At 43.0% G+C, this 6,390-nt stretch overlaps 1 pseudogene; it reads left to right on the forward strand.

Moving 5' to 3' along the window:
• Positions 1-2,162: 2,162 nt before the first annotated feature.
• Positions 2,163-2,964, forward strand: LOC142454626 (mitotic spindle assembly checkpoint protein MAD2A pseudogene; annotated as a pseudogene).
• Positions 2,965-6,390: the final 3,426 nt, after the last annotated feature.

Genomic DNA, 6,390 nt, shown 5'->3' on the forward strand with positions numbered 1-6,390 from the left:
TGTTAAAATATATCTACATGGATCAAAGACCTAGATGTAAAGCCTAAAATCATCAAGATCTTAGAAGGAAAAAAAATCCCAGATAAATTAAGGGCCCTAACAACTTTTGTTTATCTGACCAAATGAAAAATGTAAAAGCCACAGCAGATAAACTATGCAATTGGGACTTCCAGAAAGTTCAATATGTGCATGCATCAAAATCTTCTCTAAAACAATAAAAACAGCCTCTAGACTGAGGAAATATGCTTGGCAATGGTGTACATGAGAGTGAATTGATCTCTAAAACTCATAGAAAACGGCAGTGCATCCACAATAAAGCGACAAACTGTTCAATTTAAAAATGAAGGTCAGCAAAGAAAGAAATCAGATGGCTAACAGATACAGGAAGAGATTCTTTGTATGCTCAGCCCATGTTGTTGCTGTTGTTGGGTGTCGCTGAGCTGGTTCCGTCTCAGGGTGAACATGTGAACAGTGGAACGAAACGCTTCCCTGTCCCCGCCCTCCTTCAACCGCTGCTGTGGAGGCCACCGTGGCAGCCTCTGTGCCGTTCCATCTCATTGAGCGCCCCCCCCACTCTATTGTTGCTGTTGTTGCTATTCTTCACTTTATCCCTGAGCGAGATGAAAATACAGACGATGATGAGGTGTCATCACATTCCAGCAATAAATGGCACCGAGCACAAACAAACCCGCAAACAGCGGGCACTCTCCCCACCGTCGCGGGAAGGATCATGGCGCAACCACGCGGAAACCAGCGTGGCACTTCCTCAAAAGGCTGAAAGAATCCCACAGCAGCCGACAGGCCTGCGCTCCGACTCTGAGGAGGCTTTCAGAGGTCTGTGGGAAAATAATGGAATTTTTCCATAGACCTCTTGAAACCTCATCTACACTAGAGTAAGAGGAGCCGTGATACAAACCCGCATGCGCACACCCGTGATCCCTGCAGCATTATTCACAAGAGGAAAAATGACGGGCAGCAACTAGGTTCCCAAATGGGTGCAAGGACATACAGACTGCACATGAACACACTGAACTATGAGGCAACATGTAGGCGTAATTTCAAAAAGCTGCAAAACATCACAGAGCCTGAATGTACCTGGTAGGTGTGGTGTCGGGTGAAATTGAAAAAGTAACCTTCAATAAATAAATAATAAACAGTTAAAACATTTTCACACAGGGAGAAATAGGCTTTAGTATTTCTGCTGGGAAGCAGGGGGAGAGAAGGGAAACATATCTAGATAGATGAATGTGAACTTCTCTGAAGAGAAAGACAATACACAACACTGGGAAGTCAGTCTAAACTGGGAAAGGCAAAGAAAGCACCTGAGAGGTAGGCAGCAGGAGAGGCAACACCTGTATGCACAAGTCCCTTTATAAACCTGCAACCAGAGTCACCCCGGCCCATCGATTACTGCTAGACACCGAGGGCGATGTGCAAACTCAGCAGGTGTGGGACGGTGCCTGGAAATGCAGCCAGGAGCCTGTGCTGGTTTGGCAGCAGGTATTTCTTCACAGATGTAACAGGATTCCCCAGCGGCTGGGAAGTGTTTTAGCCAGAGTAGACACCTCAGTGACCGAGTTACTGAGCTTGAAGGCAAGGAGACAGAGCCCCGCGGAGTGCCAAGATCAAGTGTCATCACAGAGTCCACGAAGAGCAAATGTTCTGCATCCTGTTTCAGAGTAGGGCCTGGGCTCCTACAAATTTGCAAGCAGTCATCTAAGACGCAACCATTGGCCTCTCCCCATCCAGAGCAAGGTAGAGTGAAGGAAACCAACCACGATGAGTCCCAGGAACTAATGGACCCTTGAGTCACTGTCTCCACAGCTTGAGACCCCACAGAGGGTTCCCGGCTACCACTACTGACCAGCTCAGCCCCCATCACAGTAGAAATCCTTAATGAGGGAGAGAGAATGCAGATCAAAATTCATATTCCTTAAAAGACAAAACTAACCCTCCAGATTCCTGAGCTCTCCAATCTAAACGGTGGCCTGAGTTGAGCGGCTTAAAGGAAAAAAGAGGCAAAGGAAAACTGAACTGGAGTTGCAGTCTGGTGAGGAACCAGTTCATTTCAGTCAGTAACAATCCTGATAATAAAGAAGACTTAGCGGTCTGACTGAGACTGGTGGGACACCCAAGACTATGTCTCTTAGACACAAAACTAAATGCAGTTTCAGAAAATCACCGTTCCGCTGGACAATCAACAGGCTTATACCATGAACAGTACTTCCCATGAGGAGAGGAGCGTGCTCCTCAGAACATTCCTCTGCACGAGGCCTGAAGAACAGCATCGGAAACAGGGACACGGGCCTGCTGGCAGAGCCGTCACGGTTCCTATCTACCCGGTGAAAGCAGGCACCTTTGTCTGCGGGCCTAGCATGGCCCGCACTCACCGGGGAGCAGGCATCACCCTCTGTGGGGGCGCTGAAAGTGCAGCCGAGTTCTCATTCGGGATGAACAGCATTTTATATCAGCGTGGCGTGCATCCTTCTGAAGCCTTTCCTCGAGTGGAAAAGATGGACTCACTGGGCTTATGACTGCGGATCCTGAGCTCATAAAATACCTAAACCAGGTGGTGCGCAGCTGACAGGTTGGTCATGCAAGTGTTCAGTGCAGAAGCTGGGGTGGTCATCTCACCAAATATGGAAAGTGGGACGGCTCCAGAAGGATAGCAGTTGGACATTGCGTGGGACAAGACTGCACCAGGTGACACTGTACCCAGAGGAACATCCCCAAAGCCAGCCAAGATGACATTCTCTCAGTGATAAGGTGGAGGCCAACCACAGTAACGTGTCTTGTTCATTTGATCTGTGGATTTAGACGGTTAAAGGCTTATATAGATAAAAATGGGAAGAATCAGGACTGCAGTTCATTACCAATTCTGAGGAAGTTTGTCTTTGTTCATTCACTGCTACAACCCACAAAGTCCATAGCATGGTGACCTCCACAATTCCTGTCAGTGACTGAGGGATGAAGTGAGAAAAATAATGCACTTGAATTCTCAAATCATTTTCCTGAAACAAATCGACTCTAAATTGATATGTTTATTTCAATGGTTGATTATTAAGATGGGAGAAACATTAGTCTCTACTGAACTGCATAATCTTTTTTAATCTGTGTAACATTGTGTAGAGTTGACATCAAGAATCAAAGAGATGATGCTATTTCCTTGTCAGTGTAGGTGACTAAGCAGATTAGGCAGCAACACTGCTCCTTGTTCTAGGACAGGGGTTCCACCTTCCTCCTGCCACCACTCTTTCACACAGCTCCTCATCTCATGTGCTGGTGACCCTCCCCCAACCATAAAATTATTTTCGTTTCTATTTCATAACTAAATTTGCTACTCTTATAAATTGTAATGTAAATATCTGGTATGAAGGATGTATTTTCATTCTTACAAATTGAACATAATTAAAGCATAGTGATTACTCATGAAACAATATGCAATTATATATTGTGAAATACTTATGTGTTTTCCAATGGTCTTAGGCCACCCCGTGAGAGGGTTGTTCGACCCCCAAAGGGGGCAGAACAGTCAGGCCAATGGGGAAACTAGAGAATAGACATCTACAGAGACTGGCAACCAATGTCACAACACAAGTCATGTACAGATCATTGGGTGGGAAACTAATTTGCTTTGTCAACAGTCACTTAAAAAACAAAATGCTTTTTGTTCTTTTTAAATCTGATGTTTTAAAAAGAAGACTTATGAAGTTTTCTGTCACTATTTTTATGAAGAGGTGCTAGGGACCAAAGCCTTGCGGCACATCCAAGTCAACTGGAGTGTTAGCTGGTTGCTAGAGGAACAAATCCAATGGCACTCGTTTATGTACAAGAAAAAGTTTTATACCAAGAAGCAATTACATATCACAAAGGCACCCCAGCCCAGTCCAACTTAAGTCCATCAATCCGATTCTGTTCCATAAGTCCCTCTTCGGATTCACATAGCCTTATGCAGTGATGCACAATGCAGGGAAATTGAGGGCAGAGTCCGCTGGACCCAAGGTCAGGGCAGCTCTCAGGGTCAGCGACAGAGTCCCAGCATTGAGGAAAGCGAAAGGGCAGAGAGGAATTACCCAAGGTCCTCCACGGAGGAATTCCACTCCCCAAGGAGGCATCATCAGGCTGTGACTTGTTTGACATGTTGGATTCCTCCTTGTCATTTTATGCATCTTCAAATATAGCACACTTAACATGTGGATGCTGATGAGCATTTCTTTTAGAACCATAGACAAGGAAATCCTGTCTAGCTGGAATAGTCTGCAGTATATATCTGTGAGTATGCTCACACTCTGATTTATGCTTCATGCTCAGGTTTAGGTCACATAACATAAGGTATAAAAATCACAGTTCATGCGATAGTAATAAATGATAGCACAGAATAGTTAATCCCAAATATGTAATTGAGATCAGTGCTGCTATGAGTGATAATATCTAAACATTTATAATATCTCACATTCCTGAGACCTTTCATCCCACACAAAATTTTCATCAACTTCGAACTTATTTTTATTATCTTATAAAAGAGAAAACAGTTTCGGGAGCTGGATGCTGTGTGTGATGGAAATTTGTTGAAGAAAGACAATTCACATACTTTCCATTATACCAAGTGATAGAGGAGTGCCCCCGCCAGAGGCTGTCGAAGGAAGAGAGCTCATGAGATCCAGAGACACGCGCTAGCCCGTCAAGCTCTGCTTCTTACCGTCACTACCACGTGAGCTTCCTACGCAACACAATGACTTAAAGCAGGGCACATTTATCTTCGTCTCATTCTGGGGTGCAGGAGTGTCAAAGGGCTGGGGCTGTGGAAAACTCAGGGTGTTTGCCTGGTTGTGTGGCTTTCTGGAGGCGCTAGAAGATAATTTATGCCCCTGCCTTTTCCAGCTTCTCACACTGTTCAGATTCCTTGACTTGTGACCCTATTCTGTAATCCTCAGTATTTAAGCCAGCATATTAGGCCACATACTTTTCATATTACCATGTCTCAAATTCTGTTTTCTAATTCCCCTCTTTCGTGTTTAATGACTCTGTCACACTTACAAATTCAGTCGTTCTTAAAAACCCTATGGAGTCATTGTAATCTGTACACATGAATTTGACATGAGTTGTGATTGACTAGATCACAACTAAAAACAGTAACCATGATTACAATAGCCTGGATGGGCAACATTTGCAGGTTAATCTCTCTGTTGAGTTTAATGGACTAATTACTTTAATTTTACTGTCAACCTTATGTTTTTTGGGCTGTTTTTTTTTTTTGGCCTGCAGCCTGATATAGTCACAGGTTGTAGGAATTAGAATATGCACCTCTTTGTAGGTTGGGATAGCTTGGCACTATCTTACTTACTACAGTGAGGATAAGCAACTTTTTAAATTCACCAAGCTGGGAGGAAACCTCTCTTGCTCTTTGCATGCCTGCTTCCCTGGGTGCTGTGTCTGGGTGATGATAATGCCCTGGCTCCTTTGCTCTCCCACGGTCTGTCCTCTAGCTACTTTCATTGTGATATGATGGACAGATGATCCTCCTGGAGAGGAGTTAATAGGAGAGAAGAATGGGATGTGGTTCTCAATAATTCACGAGAGATTTGAGACCTGACGGAGAAGATACTGCATGAGGGAGAACTTGTTTGCTGTAGCAAGCAAGAAATTGGATTTTTCCCTCTTTCAGCCCATACCTAACATTCTTGACATTGCACATCTGTACTTTATATTTTTCCTTTGCTTCCATTTTCATTACTTTATAAAAATATACAATATAACATAAATGTGTTGTTCAGTTGTTTTCCATTTATCTCTTTTCATCTTTAAGGTTTCAATAATTAAATGCCAAACCAAGTGTGATCCAATTCTTCAAGCCAATGTTTTAGATAAATGAACTTTTGTTTGGGGTGTATACCGTGAATTTTACTTCTATGAGTCAGTATTTTTTATAGAAAAAGACGTGTTCAGTTACCTCCTTTTACGACAATGAAGGTCTTTATTTGATGCAACATGTTACATTGGAAAGGCAATGCATTAAGCTAAGTGGCACGGCATGGATTTCTTCAGCCAATGAATTATATAGTTAGAGACAGATTATGGGAACACAAGAACCATAATGTTTGTCAAGGGTGAAAAGAGATGGGGGAAGAGAAAGGAGAGCAATTCATCACAATAATGAGGATTCTGGGAAGATAAAAAGAGAAATTCTGCAGGCTGGGAACAAGAAATTTATTAGGTTTCTCATGGTCACAGTTTCATCATTTGTAAAATGAGACTATGAAAGTATCCTATATAAAGTGTTATTGTAAGAATGAAATGAGTAATTTATGTAAAGTGATTAGCACTTGCTTTGTATATGCTAGATTTCCTTATATGAATGTGCACAGTTCTTATTGTTTTTATTAGAGATAT

This window comes from Tenrec ecaudatus, chromosome 8 (genome assembly GCF_050624435.1).
Source record: "Tenrec ecaudatus isolate mTenEca1 chromosome 8, mTenEca1.hap1, whole genome shotgun sequence".
Lineage (NCBI taxonomy): Eukaryota > Metazoa > Chordata > Mammalia > Afrosoricida > Tenrecidae > Tenrec > Tenrec ecaudatus.